Source organism: Corvus moneduloides, chromosome 18 (genome assembly GCF_009650955.1).
Source record: "Corvus moneduloides isolate bCorMon1 chromosome 18, bCorMon1.pri, whole genome shotgun sequence".
In the NCBI taxonomy this organism is placed as follows: Eukaryota; Metazoa; Chordata; class Aves; order Passeriformes; family Corvidae; genus Corvus; species Corvus moneduloides.
In genome coordinates this window covers 7,309,463-7,328,763 of record NC_045493.1, presented here as the reverse complement: position 1 = coordinate 7,328,763, position 19,301 = coordinate 7,309,463, and the positions used below count along the sequence as shown (strand labels likewise).

At 38.9% G+C, this 19,301-nt stretch overlaps 1 protein-coding gene and 1 long non-coding RNA gene across 9 annotated transcripts in view; one reads left to right on the top strand and one right to left on the bottom strand.

Moving 5' to 3' along the window:
- Positions 1-19,301, top strand: part of ARVCF (ARVCF delta catenin family member) — a 258,278-nt gene that overhangs the window by 65,826 nt on the left and 173,151 nt on the right. The gene's annotated exons all lie outside the window — the stretch shown is intronic.
- LOC116452867 lies at positions 3,097-14,750 on the bottom strand. The gene is made up of 3 exons (XR_004243619.1): positions 14,664-14,750; positions 7,655-7,815; positions 3,097-5,201 (listed from the first exon to the last, which is right to left on the bottom strand). It is a non-coding gene; the product is annotated as an uncharacterized LOC116452867 (long non-coding RNA).

Below are 19,301 nucleotides of genomic sequence, written 5' to 3'. Positions count from 1 at the left end.
ACAGTCAAGGCATGTTTACCACTGGTGTGGTGTTTTATCCTCACATCTTTCAAGCTGCCTACTAAAACCAAGGAATTTTGCATGAAGCACATCACCCTGCTTGTCTGGTGACTATGTTGTGACAGTCCTGTGGGCCCCAATTGGGACTAAGACCATACTGTGCTTGGCACAGTACAAATGCAGAAAATTAAGTCAGTCCTTTCCCAAGAAACTCACTAGAGAAGAACCTAGCTGTGGTTAAGTCTCTGTGGATGCATACTAAATTTTAAAAAGTCAGCTTCTGTTATAAAGAATATAAAATACAAAATATTCCTCTTTCTGTTTTGCAATTGCTTTTATATGTATCAGTGTATGATAGAGGACAGCAGAGCTATCTGCTGGAGAATATCCACATACACAACGTGCTTGTTGTATTTGTCTTGCATTGTGATTGTACTTAGATTAGTTTTTATTTATCTGGAACATACTGCAGGCAACTCTGTGAACGTGTATTTTGTAGGTTTATCTGATGAGCATGGCAGGGCAGGCACGTCTGTGTTTTTTCTTGTTTCTCTCATATCCCCAGCATTTGGTGGGAGAGGGCTTTGCAACTGGAGCATTTTCTGACTGCAGGACTCCATCATTGCAGGATTATTTTTTTCCAAGTAATTCCTCTTTACATTCTGCTCTGAAATCCCACTGGGTGCCTGCTCAGCAGTGCTTTAACTTCTGAATATTGAAACCAGCAGGTATGGTGAGAATGGAATATTTTAAACAGCAGAAGAGACACTTGGTGTAGTGTGTAATACCTGGCTCTCTCTATGCTGCACTGGAGACAAAAGCTGTGTGAGAGTCACTTGGGGTACAGCTGTTTATGGACCAGTGACAGGGACTTCCAGAGTATGTGAAAGCTCTAAAACAGGAGAGTGGTGCTGGGTGCTGGACAAAAAAGGAAACAGAAAGACATCTCTGGATTGGTAACTCATCTTTTAAGATAATTTTCTAAACAAAAAAAATTTGTTTGGCAAAACTGTAAGATGAAAGACATTTATCCAAAGGCAGACATTTATGGGTAAAGCATCTTATTTTAGTGCCCGTCTGCTGTGTACAGTGTGGAGATCATTATGGTAAATGCTTATCCTTTTAGATTAAGTTGTTGGCTGTGATACAATTGGAATTAGTTACGTGCAAAGGTTTTTGTAACCAAGTGTGACTTCCAGCAGAAAAAGAAAAATGCAAGAGAAACTGCATGAGCATATAAAGTAGGTTTGTGTAGGTCAAGGAAGCAGAAGAGTGATTTGGGGCTAAAATACGATAGCTCCTTGTCAAATCCCTGAATTAATGCGTTACTGGCAAGCAGGCATGTGGGCATGTGTAGGGGTGTTTGAGAAAAGTGAAATAGATTACAGTCCAGAAATGGGATTCTTGAGCAAGGTGTTTTTCTTTTTCTTGGATGGGAGAAATAGCTGAGTAGTTACTTTCCGACAAAGTCAAAAGAGGCCACCTTTGACATAAGGTCTCCATGGGGAACAGTACAGAATGTGAAAGAGAAAATAACAAGGGAATGTTTTTTAAGGGGTCTGTTTCTTTTTCTTATGAGGGCTGTTGAAATAGAAAACCTCCCTGAGCACAGCAAAAAGCAAATGCAACTTAATTATGTTACTGATACTCTTCTTCTGATACGCCTTTCTTAGTTGTCTAAAAAACAGGAAAAGAAATGCTAATTCTACCAGTATGATGATTTCCTTGCTATGCTTAATTTCTTTGCATGTTTAATTCACTCTGAACCTTAAAATAGCTTTCTGATGCTTGCCTTGCTGGCCTCTTGTGCTTTATTTACTTTTGAATTGATTTTCAAGCTTTCACTCACTTCCTTTTGGCATGAAGATCTGTAGGGATAAGGGGATTGTATCTCTTCCTCTGTCCTCTGCTGCCGTGCTTCCTCCCTTTCCTCTGTGTCACGCAACACTGAGCTCATCAGCTGGGTTTTTAGTACTCCAAATGGAGGAGTTCTGTGATGGGAGTTGGAAAGCAGTACTGTAATACAGTTGGCCTGTATGACTAATCAGTTAGATAAAGAATTCGGCCTGCAGAATAGCAGAGCCTTCATGCTTGATTGATGATAACAGCAGCCAACTGACTTACTGCCCTTACTGCCAGCATCCCCCACACTATTAGAGAGGATTTCTAGCACAGGACAATAGATTTGTCCTGGTAAGCATAATGCTGGGGTTTGTAGCGCATGACATCAAAACCAAAAGAAAAGCAGGTCAAAATGGATGGCTCCCTGCATATACTTGAAAAGCAGGAGTGGAAGAGTCTGCAACTGCTGTTTGCTCAGCCCCTACCTGCACACTTCTACCAAAAGAAGTGGATTAGTTTCTGTACTCAGCACAGCATAAAGAATCTCTCTCATTCCTAATGACCTTTACCATGGAGCTTGTTTTTCCTTGGAAAATCTCCCAGACCATAGGCAGGGCTGATTTCTTTGGCCAGCAGAAGTTACTCTCTTTGAGTCAGGGCTTATGAAACTGCCATTATACATAAGGGTAGGATAAATGGAGGGAAATAAAGTATCTTTAATGGAACCCATAAGAAAGAAGGGAAAGCTACACTTGTTTAATATAAATGCAACTTAATTTCTTTTGTCTTGCAGGCTGTAAACAGCTCTCAGAAAATCTTATTTGCTATGGGCTTGGGGTATTTTGTGTCTAGTGATGTAAACTTGCTGTGCTGTCCACAAAGCCATGGATCGTACTGGTTTATTGAAGCTGCAAAGAAGAACACGTTGAGGTGGGAAAACTTTTTTTGTTGCAAAGAAAAAGATGAAAGTTTTCCTGGATGAAATCAAAATCTGTTTATGAGTCTCAGGAGAGCAATTCTACTCTCCTGCTTTACAGGAGAGAAAGGAGCCAAGAATATGGATGTTTCTAACACATACACATAGTAATACTTTTTATGGATACTGTGAGCTTACTGGGTGTCAGGTGTTAGCAGATTGATCGTGTTCAGTGTCACTGCAGAAACCTAGCTGTATTTTTTTCTGTTTAAATATCATTGTGACCACTGTTCTCATTACACCTCCTAAAACAAAAGCAAAAGGCACCTAAAATAATATCTGTATACTGGATACTTTATTTAAATTGATGTAGATGCTGTTTGAAGCAGAACTCCACTGAGTACATAAAGAATATTTAAGATATTTCTGTAATCAGACTTCAGTTGCTGGATTGAGATATGTAGATTAATTTATTATCTATACAAAGAAATTGCCTAAACTGTAAACAGCTGGTAATGCTTTCTGGACAGAATTTGAGCTTTGTGTTTGACTTAGTACCTGAGAGAGAAGTATTAAGCTACAATACCGATTCTGATTTGAAGTTGAATGCTGAAAATTCATTGTGAAGTTGTTAACAGCAGGGAGCTTCTTTTGTAAAGAACTAAATTAGAAGCTTTCAAATCTTTCAGTACTGACAGACTAAATAACCTCAGCAACTGATGAAGTTTTTATTCTGTCACTGGCTCATCAATAGCTGTCCTTCCTTTCTAGGTCCCTTATTCATAACAAAATGATTTCAGTATAAAAGGGAGGTTAGCCTTTCACAATTAGCCTTCACTTCCTGCTTGCTTCATTCCCAGTTGCCACAGTCTAAGCCACAGAAATACAATTACAATATTGAATGATGGGAATTTATGAGACAATTTAGTCCTGGAAGTGAATTTGTTGTTTGTGATGTAGGGACTTGTCTGAGTGGCTGAGAGCCGGATACCTGTGGTAGGACTGCCAGCCGACCCTTCCCAAGCGGCTCCACTAATGGGAGGATTGCCAGGTGTGCAGCTCTGCGTGGTGTCTGGCAGTGGTTACTCATCCTTGGCTGCTTCCCTTCTGCTCCACGTGCCACATGAACTTAACACCCAGCTATCACAGAAATGAAAATGGGGCACCGTGTGTTAACCTGCAGCTGAATCAAAGAGCATTTTAATGCTGTCATAAAACTGCAAACTCCTATGAAGCTTAAAATATCCCAGATTGCATCTCTTAAGCTGTTATGCTAATGTTCTGTATTTATGTATGTGCATTACCTAAAAGATGCAAAGTTCTCAAATGGAAAATAAAGTCTGCAATATCTATTGTGAAGTGCATCTGCACCATCTCTTTATGAGGTTTGAACTGATGAACTTGCCTTATGCTGTGCCTCCCAAACAGATGCCAGAGAGACTCAGTCCAGTTACAGAGATACCATCAAGCTGGTACAGCTTGAGATGTTCTGTATTCAGTGCTTGTCTAAGTCCACAGAACTCAGTGGAGTGGCATGGTGGGAAAAAGGCATAGATTTTGCCTTGCCTGGATGGATCAAGGGATGTTCTGGATACATGTCTATGAAGATGGAATTTGAAGCCATTTTGCCCAGCAGAAGCAATTACACAATCTACTTAATACTAATTTTTTATATTTTTCAGGCTAGGCGGCACATTTTATAGACAGCTCTGAATGGCAAATTAATTCTACTTTACTCTTGTGTGATTGACTTGGTCTCCTGGGTCTATAAATCAAACCAATTGATGTTTAGCTTTTCTAAAGTTCAGTCATGCCCAGGCTTTTGGCTCTGATGAGCATTTTAGTCATAGAGCTCTGCACCAATGGGGAATGGATAAGGCAAGAAACATTTTGTCATTTTAATTTTTCTTGGGGAAAATAAGCTGGGGAAAGGACTGTAAACCCCCCAGTGATTTGGGTAAATGGATGGGTGGTACAGAACCAGAGAACAGTCTGGAGCAAGAAATCTGCAACTGAAATGTTACTGAGTTAGTTCTGGTTCTCTGTGGAAAGTAAAGGGAGGAAAGACCAGACAGAGAACAAGAATAGTGCTGGTTGGAAAAAGCAGCAACACTTGAGATGCTGCTCCTAGTGAAGCATTCCGGTTGTTGCCAGTGGTACCCACTGTGAGCCGAGCGCACACTGTCCAGCATCTGCCAGGAACCAGTTCTTGTCCTGCTCATTTCAGAGCAACATGCGCCTCTGCAGGAGGGGATTTGTTTCCCATTTATGTTTACTTGCTGTAATTCCATATGGGGAAATGTGCAACATGGGCAGTGTCCTTGGGACAGTGAAGAGAAGATGCAGAGAAGGGAAATAGGAGGGACTATAGTATGCTTGAGGTCGTGTGAGATCTATTGAGGAGCTGGGGTAGGTAGAAGTTGTGTCTTTACAGTTCCTGCACCTGAAGGAAGAAAGTATAGTCTTAAAATACTGCAAAGCAGTTAAAGCAGTAGAGAAATAAATAATTTTTTCCTGCTACACTTAAAAGGTGCTTTCCATATTTTGCCATTTCCTTTGCGTTTTCAGTTGTGAGTTCTTCAGAAATCTTTTCTTGTATCTCTGCTAAAGTCTCTGCTTTAATCTTCAAAGAAATCTTGGAAACCTCAAAGACACTCCTTCCTGGTTAGTCCCAACACAGGTCGTTCTGCCAATGCATTACATCCTGACTCAAGCCAAAGGTACTGGGTTCTGGTTCTGGGTATTTATCAGAATTCATAGTTGTATTTGAACAGACTTGCACCATTTTCAGCACTGAAAAGCATTTTATCCCACAGGATGTTCAGAAGGAGACAGAAAGCATCTGTTCTTTGAGGACTTTAATTCCTGTATTTCTACTAGGAGGTGTCTTCATATTATTGTCTCAAAGTCCACTGTTTCACAAGTCAGTTTGATCTCTTTGCCTTAAATGTCCCTTAGCAGTGATGGACATTTAATATCAGGTAGCATTTCTTTACCTGTATTAATTTCTAATTTCTTAGCATCTATTTCTGTTACATAATCTTTTTTTTAATATTCAGAATTCAAGATGGTATGGACTTGGTGAGGTATGTGAACCGTAAAACTCATGCATTGTATGTAATTTCTTAATGATTGAAAATTTGCCCTTGCAAATATATTTTTAACTTTTACTCAGTGTTAGTATTTCTGTAAACATTCCTTTGGAACAATCATTTTCCTGAATACTTAAGGAAGAAGAAATAGCATGAAAACTACTAAGAGCAATTAAACTGCATAAATAAAGAGTCCCATTAAATATTTGGAGGCAATTACTCTAAACCTGGTGTAACTAGAATGTTAAAACAGATAATACAAGTTCTGCTGGCACTCCTTAAGTCCATTTCTCAAAGGACGGTAGATTCAAAGCAGCTCTGCCCAGATTTACTGGGCTGCTTGGTGGAACCTGCTTCAAGGCACTAATCGATTAAACCTGTGCTGTTTAGTCTTAAACTGCATCCCTTCTGTCCTAACCTGCTTTTGCTTGTCTGTCTGCTCATGAGTGGTGAATTTTATAGGGAAAGAGAGTAGCATGAGTTGTACAGAGACAGTTCTTCAGCTGAGCTAAATAGATACTGAATTAAATAATAGAAAATCTTACTTTGTTCGTTCAGCAGGGTAGGGAGATGAACCCTGTGGACTAAGGCCCATCATTAACTAAACATATTAAACCAAAGATGGGTTTATGTTATTCTGTTTTTTCCTACCTCTGCTTTGGTTATCTGATGGACATTTTATAACTGAGTTACAAAACATATGTACTCTAAGGCCAAACCTATTTGAAAAATACCAGGTTATTTGGAGTGTTTGTATTCGGTGTATTTCCTACAGCATTTAAAACTGTTCATCGTACATGAATGTTTACTAGGAAAGTAATAATAAAAATCCTCTAGTAACATGCATTGGTATTACTAGCAGAGGGAGTAGTTTTATTGCATCTAGGCAGCCACCAGCTACCCCAGAATGTTGCTTGGATTTGCCAGGAGAGGGCATGTGTTATCCAGGGGAGGCGATGTCTCCACCCCTGTCCTCCTGCTGCCAGACACCACTGGGTAACTCCAGAGCTGGAGCAAATTCAGGCACCAGCCCCCTCCCTCGCCCCCCCCCCCCAAAAAAAAAATTCGGCATTTTCCCAGTCCTTCAGGCAGGTTGCTTGCTGTTACAGGTAACATTCCTCATGGCAGTTTGCCCCCAGAATGAAGTGACCACCATAAAAAGAAGCCGTAAGATCAGCTGCAAGGGATTTTAATCTTGATGCTACTTTATCTTAGCAGCATTCCAGGGAGATGTAATTTCTTTTGTGTTGTGTGGGGTTAATGGCTTGACAGAAACAGGAATATTAATAAATAATTCTTAATTATAAGGTGTATTGAATTGCCAAAAGAGGAGATAATATCTCCTTATGACAAATTTGGGCATAACACAGCTAGCCTACCAAATGAAAAGGGATAAAAATAGTAATTCGCACAGTCAGATGTTTTGAAGCCACAGAGGCAGGTAACAAGATTTGAACATCATTGATTCATCTGTGAGCAGAACCAGAGTACAGGCGAGGAGATCAGCAAAATAACCTGCTGGTGTGTCAATTAAATCTCTCTAGTAAACAATCCAAACAAGTAAAATTCTGCTTCAGGCATTTGCTGCCTCTTTCTGTAGCAGCAGAAATTCACTACTAGACAATTCTAGTGGTTAAAAGATATTTGGGTGTGTTTTATCTTCAAAGTACTGTCTGTCAAACAAGATTTTGCAAGGACCATTGCATGAAATTTCTCAAGTATCTGAATTAAAGAGTCAGAATAAATAGCAAGCAAAGTTTTAAATGACAAGCAAAAATGGAACAGAAGTTCTCAGAGTTTTTACCTTTTTGGACCACTGTATCTTGAACAATACCAAAGTTGGACATAAATTATTACATGTATTGAAAAAACAGATGCAGTGCACCAATTTCCTTCATTTCCTGAAGCCCATCCAGAACAAATTATCAGAAGGTGGTTGCAGACAGAACAGACAGCATAGGAGACCTATTGGAAGTGCAAAATACTGTAAATATGAGCGTCTTAGCTTGTAAAAAATAAAAATGAAAAGTAGTTTTAGATTACATCACAGTAAAACGCAGGAGAAAGAGATCTCTTGACTGAAAGATTCCACGTTCAGAGATCTGAGAGCAAACCACTGTATCGCACCGTGTTGCAAGGCGTTGGGAGAACCGATCCTGTGCAGTTCTGTGCTGCTCAGGCTGTACTCTCGATGCTCCTGCTGTACTAGAGCATCTGGATTCCTTACCCGGGATGGCAGCCCTCATTCCTTCTGAGTGTAACTCTATCCTGCAAAGCACTACTGTAAGTTCATCTCCGTGCTTTTCCTTGGCACTCTTAGGGGTAGGAGTCCACAGTGCTGGAATAGCTGAAATATTTAAGGCCAGTCTTATACTTCAGTAGGTTTGTGCTGATGTTGAATTTGTTCCAGCTTCTACATATATTTAGATACTGTGGCATGAAATTTCACACCCCCTAAACTGTGGCTTCAGGGTAGTAGCACTCATGGCCAGTTTTCCCAGCACCAGTCGGGACTAATGGCATGAGCACAGGGTGCAATCCTGCATCCATTCCTTTCTCATTATTTAATAGAACATGTTAGCTGTCATAGCTTTGTTCTTCAAAGGAGATTTTGACACAGCCTATACATTTATTTATGACTTTGAAGTACAGGGGGGAATAGTTCTCTCTGTAACAAGAATCTTCACTAGTACCCGTTTGTCCTGGGCAGTTGGTGTGTTAGAAAAGGGTGGAGAAGTTTAAGTCCAAGAGCAGCTGATGGTGAGTGGTTCTGAATAAATTGATGTAATAATCTGAATTGAAAACACAGCACGTAGAGTGACATTTTTAGCTTTGTTCATGTGTTTCTGGATAAAGAGGATTTTTTAAATGATCTGGTATTTTTCCCGATTGGACTCAGAAGAGCAGTTTAACATTGAGAAGGAATAATGTGAAGGTTATGCAATTTTACAATAAATGTAAGAATTTAGAGCTATGGCAAGGGAATAGAATTTTAGGGCTATGACTGGGTAACTAGGTACTAGATACAGTTCAAGATGAACACTGCACCCAGATTACCTAATTTGATGTAATTGGTAAGTCTTTAACGAAATGGAAATGAATGTGAACAAATGCTCACTTGGGGATATTTATCTCTAAATCCTGAAGAAGTATTTCTGTACCCCTAAAATTAGTTTCATTTTTTCTGTTTAGCTGTGGTTTTAAAGAGTGCCACAGTTTCAGATGCAGCTTGACAGTCTTGGTTGCTTTTATTTTACTTCGGTATCCCACTCCCAAAACCAAGTGACTGTATCTGATGTTACTTTAGTAATTGCATTGACCATGGGTGTGGGTAGTTGTCCATCACTGCTGCTGTTCCTCTCAAACCTTTGTGGGCACATTGCACACACACACAAAAGGGATCATTTTTATAGAGACTTTATATAAATTCTGACATGGAGGACTGGTGGTCCATCAACCAAGGGAAAATACCGTGCCTGCCTTAATTGTGGGGAACAACATACCAGATGATTGTTCATCCATTTGCTCTATTATTGCCTCACTGTGTTTCCAAGATAGGAAGGAAACTGCTCTGACACTATTTAAAAAAAACCCAGCCAAACCTCAAACCAAGAAAAGCTGAAGGAACATTACCCCTTATCCCAAACAAACCCACACAACCCTATCTGTTTCTGTCCTGGATAAAGTAGTTAATGTAGTTACATGCTGCTGTGTTAGATTGTTCCCAGTAAACAAATTCTTCATCCTTTTATTCTATTCCCCGTTTCCCAGATTAAGCCTGAAGACTTTCTTCAGTCTAAGTCTTTTATAGCCAATTAAAGGTGTCTAATTTTACAGCAAATGCTCTGACGTGATCCTTTTAATTTCTGTAATAAGAAAAAAATCATTGGAGTTTCTATAAATTAAAAAGAATATTATATACAGTGAAGTGAAGCAGCTGAGTTTAAAGATACACAGAAACCACGTGAAAAAAAATCTGTTCCTCTTTGAAAATGACATAAGATTTCCACAGCACCGTTGTAATTTGGAGTGTACCCATTAATGTGTGGGAGCCGGTGTGTTGATCTGCCGTAGTTGTGCTGGAAATGTAGAAGTTAAAACCTCCAGCTGCAGTTTGGCTGCTCAGGCACCACCGCAGTCTCTGGGCACTCACATGCACCTAGACTACAGCTAATGAGCACCAAAGTTAATAAATTTTCACAGATACTCTGAAAATGACTTCAAAAGATGCTTGAACACACCAGTTTGCGTGTGCAGGAAATCATAACTGCATGTGGAAATATGTACTGTTATCTACAGGTTTGGATTTAATGGAATTTTTTTGGTTCCTTTTGAGCTTCCCCATTCTTAGGAGTCAGCATAGTGATCAAAGAATTGGAATAGAGTTATGAAAGTAAAAAATTCCTTTTAATCCCAGTTTTTGCTGCACATTTTGCTTGGGTACATCATGGTGTGTCTCTGCTACCAATTACTGGTGCTAATGTTACTTCCCTTGGAAAATACATTGAAGTTTCATGTCAAAAATCTCTATGTGTGTAGAATATTCTCTATAAATGTAAAATATTTGCATTATAATGTTAATGGTGGTGTTTCATTAAGTTGTTACTGATGAATGGAACTATAAAAATTTATTCCACTTTCTGCATATTCAGCATCCTTTTTTTTTGGACATCAGACAGTATTTTGAGTTTTCTTAGGGATTTGAAACTTCAGAGTTGACTTTGCTGGCAGCAGCCTATGCAGGTTATAGAGAGGACTGTGACAAATAATTCAGTGAGTTAATTTTGTGAATTGTCAGTTTGGAATGTCACAAGATGTCAGATCATTTGGTTGTTTTGCTTCTGGTGTGACTGACTGATTTCAGAAAGGGATTAAAAGGGGCTGATTTAACTCCTCTTTCAGTTCGATAAAGCTGGAATCTAGAGATGCTGTTTGGCCCTGCCCTGTATAGAGTTTTCTGTTGCACTGTTTTCTTTGTCCTTTCCTTAACATTTTGAGAGAGGGGCAAATGCCACCCTTTAGACATGCCTAAATGTTACCGGGCATTCTTCAAATTCCTCTTCTTAGTGTTTCACAAGTGTGGACTTGGGTGCAGCTGAGAAATGAAGATGTAAAAAGAAATGCTGGAGTTCTCTGGTTTTGGTGTCTCTGTTGTATCCAGGTTACATATGCATACGAATTAGTATAATTAATTATATATACACACATTTCGATGGCCAGCTCCTGAAACTGAGCTCACAGTCAGTCAGTATAAATAATTTCCTTTTGCATGATTATGTCATTACAGATATTAAGGACCAAGCATTCTCCTGATAGCTCTAGCTTAAATACAATCAGAATAATGCATGTTTTCTACAAAGAATTTAAGTACCAAATCCATTTAAAGTCTTGACAGAGCACTGTGTCCAGCAGTATAGCTATTACTGTAATTCCATTTAGCTTAATTTATGCAAACCAGAGAGTTTCAATCAACTGCAGCAATAAAACTTTTGTTTCAGCAGCCAAGTTAATCATTTGACTCCTCATGATTGTGTGTTTCCATGACAATTGGATGGGTTTATGATTGACACACATAAAATTAAAATTTGCCCTTCAAAACTGTAAATCTCAGAGACCTAATGAAAGTTCAGTCATATTCCTAAACAACTTTTCATTAAAAGAATGCTGGATTGTGATTTTCAGCAGCCAAGGGGCCACAATTTGTAGGTCTTGGCACCAGTGAGCACAGCCGAGTAATGTTACGATTTATTGTGGCCTTAGCCTTGGATTTAGATCTCACCTAAATGTGGTCTTATATTCTCTTATTGATTTAAACTTCTGTGGGTTTAGTGAATTCTTTTAATTAACACCTAGAGTGAAATTACGTAGTTCTTCCACAATCTAATTTCCTTTTGCCTTCATGTAGGACTGAGTGTGGTTAACAGTGAGAGAGCGTGCTAGAGTTTCTAATAATAAGGTTATGCATATACCAGCTCTAGGAAAATATATGCTGGTGGCTTTACCAAAATTGACAAAAATTGATGGGCACTTTGGTGGATGAAAAAATCTTACTTAAAACCATAAAAATCACTTTATGTTATTAAAACTCTGGTATTTTTAATCAAAATAGGTTAATAATAGGGTTTCAGTGGAAAGTATATTTGCTTCATGCTCTCTTTTAGGGTCTGGATAGCCTCTAGACACATGGAAAAGTCCATCTCCCTTTCTAAGGGACCAGAACAGTAGGACTTAGATGAGGCCTAGAGGGAATAGCAGCTTATTTTATATTATCATGGAGATTTATTAGCATTATATGAGCAGCTTAATACATAGAAGCTTTTTTCTTCAGACTGCTCAGGGTGATTACATTGTTTTGATATCAAGTATATTACTATTTGTTAGTTCATTGCAATTTTTCTTGCAAGTCTCAGACAAGTGTATTTTTTGTGCAATTTTGCAAGTCTGATATGGTGTCATTATATCTGTTACTGTATTCATAGGATTCATTTCATTTCTGTATGTTTTGAGATCTAAGAAGCACCTAATGCCTGTGATGTTGTGATTAAAAATCAAAATATCTTGCTGGTTTCCAAGGTACTTGTATGAAACATATTTTCCTTCTCTAATAACTAGTCAAGTTGAGGGTTTTTTGAGGCCAGTATTTTTGGCATCATCAATCCTTAGCTGCATTTTTGGTGTCCCAGAAACAAGAGACATCGCTGAATCATTCAAGAGGAATAATAAAATGAGGAGAGCAGTCTGGCAGCTGAACATTCATGGTGTGCCCCAGCCCTGAGGTGCTGGAGCTGGCACAGCCCCCTGAGTGTTCAGACTGCAGGATCTACAGTTGCTTGGCTGCTCCCATCCAGCAGCAGCCCTTCAGATTAAAAGAACAGATGTGAAGCCAGATTCTGTCTCTTAAATCTGCAGATTATAAATATTTAAGATGCAAATAAGACTTGTGTGATGCAGCTACTGCTTCTGTGATTTTGGTGGTCAGTCCTGTTCATCAATTTTATCGCTCTTGGTTCTTGTTGTGAGGACGCTGTCCAGGCTGGCAGAACTAAAATTAGATCTGTCAGCTCTTTACTGCTCTGTGGTTTCCCATGTTGTGTTAGTCCTTGTTCTGCTGCTCCACTCCCTGAGCCTGAGCTGCAGTGAGCAGAGTGTTCGACTGAAAGGTTCTGCAAGGCATGAGATCTCAATTCCATCTGAGCCCAGAGAGATCCCAAGTGTGGCCGCGGTGTGTCCACACCTCCAAATGCTATGCTACTGGTACTTCTCTGACTTCATTTGTTCTCATTTCTGTGGTTTTTGTGAGCAAAAGAGGAAAGGTTACATGATACTGAAAAACTGATTCAACAGGTGTATCAAATCTATACTGATAAATACCTAAATTTTAAAAGCAGTACAGTTCCACGCTTACTATTCCTACCAGGAATGTGTAGTAATGCTTCTATCAACATGAAGAGCAGGAACTGTAGCATGGAGCAAATGTATATGAATTGTTTTCCTGTTTATTTCTCTTCCAGTAATTACCTGTTCCCTTTCCTGACCAGCAGCAGCTCTGCAGGACAGACTCAGTGTGTGCTTTCTCCACTGTTCACCTTATTTTCCTTATTTCTTTGCTAGCGTGTGTTTTTTTTCCTGCTTGTTTTCCCTCTGCCTAGCCACAGAGACAGTTCTGTGCAGTCACTAAATCACATAATAAAATTATTAATTAATATTAATTAGTCCATTGCTACTTCATACATTCAGGTTTTTGCCCTGGCAAGTTACCACAGCAGCCACATGAAGCACATACAGCGAGAGGGATAAATACAGCGATTGAGGCTCTCCTGACAGGAGTTGGGACAGTTCTCCAGGGCCACATGTTGGCACATGCTGCCAGTGCCAGTTCACATGTGGCACTGCTGTTCTGTTTACAGTGCAAATGTGCCTTTCCTTGCCAGTGTTTCTGTGTTCTTCCCTCCCGCAAATGTATTTGGTGTCAGCGTGTTTCAATGTCACACTTTCTAGCGTGTGCTCTTCTCCTCTACTACACTGGTTAATTTGGCCTTTCAAAAACCTTTGGTCTCTTGTTTGTGTCTCCAGTGGTAGCAAAATGCAGTATTTGGGACTCTTTGAGGTCAAGCTGTCCGTGAAATAGATTGGGCAGTTAGTTATAATTGCCAAATTTCTAGTGATCTGAGTTTACTCCCCCACCTTTTTTCTTTTTTCTTTTTCTTTTTTTTCTTTCTATTTTAAATACTGGCTTGTCTGTCTCAGAATCCCAACACTCTTTCTTGGTTAGGTTTTCTATAGCACATCCTCTCAATATTTAGCACATCCTCCCAATATTTCTTAGAAAAACAACAAGAAGTTGCTTGAAATTAGCAAGATGTCAGAGTTTTAGGAATATGTTTCCATGTAATCCCCCTTAATTGGCATTAAAGATAAATACAAAACAAGGAGTTTATATTTTTTTTAATATAGGTCTAAATAATTGATTCAACTATTTTGCAGTAGATTTGTAATAAATTTTCTATATCAGAAGAGCTACAGTAATACATGAAAAAGATGAGAGCAGTCACCATAAAAAAGGAAACTGTGGCAAAGCAAATAATTTTGCTTCAGAAGTGCTTGGATAACCAAATTCCTGCTGCTTTCATGTTTTAATCCTCTTAAAAGAAGAGGCTGAACTCTTCTAGCGTTTAAGGACCAGATTAAACCCAACAAACCGTTAAAATTCTACGATCGTTGAACGTATGCACTGAAAACACTAAGAAACAAACTCTGTTAATAAATGTGTATCTTTACTGTCCTTCAATTAATGTAAGATTATAGATACTTACAGAACTTTTATGTGAGTGTGGGAACACATACTTCTGGAAGCTAACAGTGCGTGTTTTAGCTGCTCTTGTTTGTCCTGGGAATTGAAAGACCTGTAGCCGAGTGTTTGAATAAGTTAGTGTGTCTTTAAATAGCCCGAGTGCTAGGACTGCCCAGTAGCCTGCATGCATTAGAATGAAGCATGAAGCTTTGTAAGCGTTCTGGGACTTGGAATAGAAATGTTTTTTGTATTTCCTTCTTCATTAAGCTATCCCAGCTTTTTGTGTGAATTCCCAGTTGGCCGGCAAAGGTTACTAAGCTCTCATCTATATCAACTGCAAATGATTGATTTCTTCTATCCCTAGATATTCTTCCTACCCATCTGTTTTACATTCTTAGAGCAACAAGTTTGGATGATATTTGTATCTTTCCTTGGCGATTGTTTCTCAGTTTATATTACTACAGTAATTCACCTCTAATTTTCCCTTTGCTTTATTGAAGCAACTTATATTAGTGATCCTAATCTGTGCTAATGTCACACTGTTCCATGTGCATGACTGAGTACAGACCCTACTTTTCTCTTTATGTGAACTCCTCCCTTCATCATTAATAAACAGAACATATTAAATTTATTTTAAACAAAGACAAATGGAAACATTGTTATGCAGTTAAATAGAATATACGTAATTGTTGTGTAAGTCAGACGTGCTGTGCTCTTTCACTGTCATCCAGGTACAGATTTTGTATCCTTGCAGTTTCTACTGCCAAAACCTCATTAGTCAAATCAGTGCTTCTGTAGAATAAAGTTTAAAGAATGCTAGCACATATGAAGTGATCTGACTACTTGTACCTTTTGGGTTCCTAACTGTTCGTAGGTATTTTGTTAGTTTGGGAATGTTCATTAAGGTTACCTGCATATACATGCATCCACCTTGCCAGTTTTCTGGAAGATGTGTACAGCTGCTACCACCCATGAGAGTGCTATGAATTCTGCAGGTTTGCTACAGGACTCCCCTTGTTTCAAGCTACTTTTCCAAGTTCTTGTTTAAAAAAAAAAAATCTAAAATCCTGCTTCATGTGAAGAACTGTAAGAGATGTGACTGAGGCCTCATTCCACTGCATCTTTTTTAATGATAAGAGGAAGGCATCACTTAGGTTTTAAGGATTACTTCTGAGATTCCAGAGATGTTTCACTCACAGCTCTTGACCTTCAGCAAATTGTCATTCTCTCTGTGATTTCTCCAATCTTACCTGCATTTTTTTTGTTCCTTTCTTTTACCTTTATTAGCCTGTAATGGTAATCTGTCTGTGGTAGAAGGTCTTATGCCAGTTACAGGATTAGGTGCTGGTCTAGTAATGACTGCATGAAGTATTCTAGTGGTCAGCTTAGACTATTAAGAGTGTTCAGATTTATCTGCAGTAATGCAAATTTATCAGGAAAGCAGAGTTCTTAAGCTAGGCTACCCTATAATTTTATTCACAAAATATTGTTAGTTAAGCTTTCACTTAGGCTGATTTTCTTCTTCCGTTTGGGCACAGAAAGAACTGGACATTTTTCAAGTACATATTTTTGGTAAGAAATTTCCTAGCTTGACGAAATATCTGGTAGCTGCTTTTGTTTTGAGTTGAACCCTTGCCAGTGTAATTGCCAGGGCAGAAGATGTTGGCCACGGACAGTGAGTGCAGCATCATGAACACGCCAGAACACTGTCAGAGCACCACAGGAACATCTGATGGTGCTGACTGCACGGTGCTGCTGGTTATTGTCATCCCAGTGAAACTGGGACAGCACTCTGCTGTGTTACAGCAGCTAATCTGTGCTGTATGAGTACAGTAGGATATTGATTGCAAACTGCAGTTTTCCTTTTTGAATTAAGATTGTGAACAAAGATTTTTCTAAAAATTCCAGCTTACTTTGGAAAGTTCACTCCCTTAACTTTATGGTTACAGGACTGGGTCTGGCTTGCTTGAGAGAGGAATTTCTACCCTGGAGAATATAAACATCTTCAGCCAGTTTCCCACAGTTGTTGTGAACTTTACTGGCACTAATGTATTATTACTAAAACCAGGATTAATTTTTTTATCCTTCTTTTTCCAAGATTACATTTCATTATAGAATTTTGGAAGATCACCTTTGCCTCCCATCTAAATGAATAAATTTATCCTCTTTCTGTAATACAGAAAAGGTGACTTTGGTTACCCCGTGAATGCTATCAAGTTCAATTTAGATACCCTTAGTATACCAGAAAACAAAATTAGATAATTCATCATCTAAATTAAATGAAACTCCATGTTAGCATGTAATATAACAGAATTCCTCTCAAAATTTTCATTAAAAGTGATCAAGTGTTGCATTTTAATTTAATTGTGATGAATTCCTACGCATATTAGGCTGTAAAATTTTAAATTACATTTTTCAATAAAAGGTGTTCAGTTATAGTTTTATTGCTATGTAAGTTCTTGAAACAATGCTGTTGGTAAAGTCTCACTTATTACATATATATGTGCACCCTTGTGGTACTAGACCATGTATACCATGTTTTTCCATTCCTAGATGTCTGTAATGAGGATTATTAGGAACGTAGCACTGGCAGCTGTCAGCAGGCTCTTGATAAGAAGATTATTATGTGTTAACTTTAAAGAGTTAGGAATGTATAATTCACGGCTACTTGGTGGATTTTGCAAATGTCCCAGTTGTACACAGTTGCTGATCAGAATGACATGATGGAAAGCAAATCTTGGAAATACTGTCATTTAGTTTGTTGCAATAAAGAAACTGCTGTTTTAGTGCAACTTCTCTGTTTGATGTTCAGGAGGAAATCTTAGTCCTGTATTAAAAACACTAAACTGTCTGGGCTTCTTATAAATATTAATTTACCAAATGCACAGAAGTCTGTGATATTTCCTTCAGAAGAAAGGATTAGCTTTAATTTTGCTTGTATCATAGCACAGTGAAGTGAATGACTGTACATTGGCTTTTGTAGTTCTGTATTTCATACATTTTTTTTTAATATGTCATGTCTTTATCAACACAGTAACATAGCAGAGGAAATAGGTGCCCCTGGTTTGGCAGAGTAAGTTCAGCTGTTGTTTCTTTAATAAATGATTTACTTCACTGGTAGCAAGTAATGACTTGAGTGACTTTTATAGGCTGTTGTACATTTTCAGTCCTGACATTTTAAAAAGCCACAGTTCTTATCTGTGACATGTCTGTGTACTGATGCATGGGCTCTTTACTGCTTTTATATTATTTATATAAAATTTACTGGCAATAACTGCTATTACCCAGCGCCTCTCTTTTGAAAGGTCTGTGTATCTCTCCACATTGACTGAGCTGTTCAGAGGGGGTTTGGAACTTTCTGGGCATTTTGCCACTACTTCTGTCTGAACTTTGTCTGCATTTGTATCAGCTGCTTTAGTTAGTGGTTGCTTGCTTGATGTTAACATGCTGATTTACACTATAATTAAGAATGAGTAGGAGTTTCTAAGGGAACTCAGAGCTCCTAAGTAACACAAAAATAGTACTGTTTTAAATAAATTTCTAGAGATAATTGAGTGTAAATATTAAAATATCAAACAGCTTGAAGTCCACCTCTTTTGATGGAAAGATTTGTAGTGAGTGTGCGGGGTGGCTGCTGTTCATTATGTTTGTATCACATCTTTAAGATGAGAAACCTCACTTCCCATGACTGTTTCATATGTTTTGATGCAAGTTGTGACAGAGCATATACCCACACACTGAGTTGTGTAATGTAGCTACCTCATGTTTGCCATCTGATACCTTACATAAAAGCAGAACTGTGCTGTCAGTCAGAATACCCTACATTTCTTTGTGAAATAAAATAGCAGTTTAGCAAATGAAGATGTAAGGTGAAGGAAGAAAATTCTTTCTTTCCACCTCCTTGTCTCTTGGTTAAGTAAATCACAGCATATGCAAAATACAGTTCGGAGATCTCTGTTCAGCTCTTCCCAAACTTCTGGTGAGTTATCTGTGACAGAGCTCTTGCCAAGGAAAACATACAATTGGAGGGTATCAGCTTGTTGCAATCAATAAAAAAAAAACATGGACAGACAAATTAATTTGGGAGTAAGTGAGCTCTTTTCCACTAGTCTCTTTCCTATTGGGGTAGCTGTTGGCAAGTGAAGTTGTGCTGACTGCAATCCACTGCTGTAAGGGGAAACATTAGTTCCTTGAGGCTGATTTGAGGTTGTAAGTGAGCAGCGAGGGCTAGAGCCATGGGCCTGCAGGTAATTTTTCTGCTACCAAATAAATTACATCATCCAAATTCTTTATTAGTTATTTTAATGCCAGAAATGTCAGAGAGAAGGTCGTTTGAGTGACAGAGCCAAAGGTAAAGGCTTTCCATTCATGCCCTGGGCAAGGGTTTGCAATGTGTTCTTATAGTAGTATTGCAGCTGAATTGAAAAGCAGTCTGCTTGTCCATCTCATTTATTTTGGACTACACTGCCTGCTTGCCTCACACTTGGCAGTGTTAATGTCACCAGTTTCTGTGCAGAGGCGAGGGATCCGCTCCGTGCCCCGGAACGTGTTCCAGCCCTGGTTTGTGTCACACTGGCTCCGTGTCACTGACACTCAGACTGCCAGAGTGTGAGCCAAGGGCCAGGCAGTCCAGTGGAGTTACCCAGCCTGTACTTGGCTG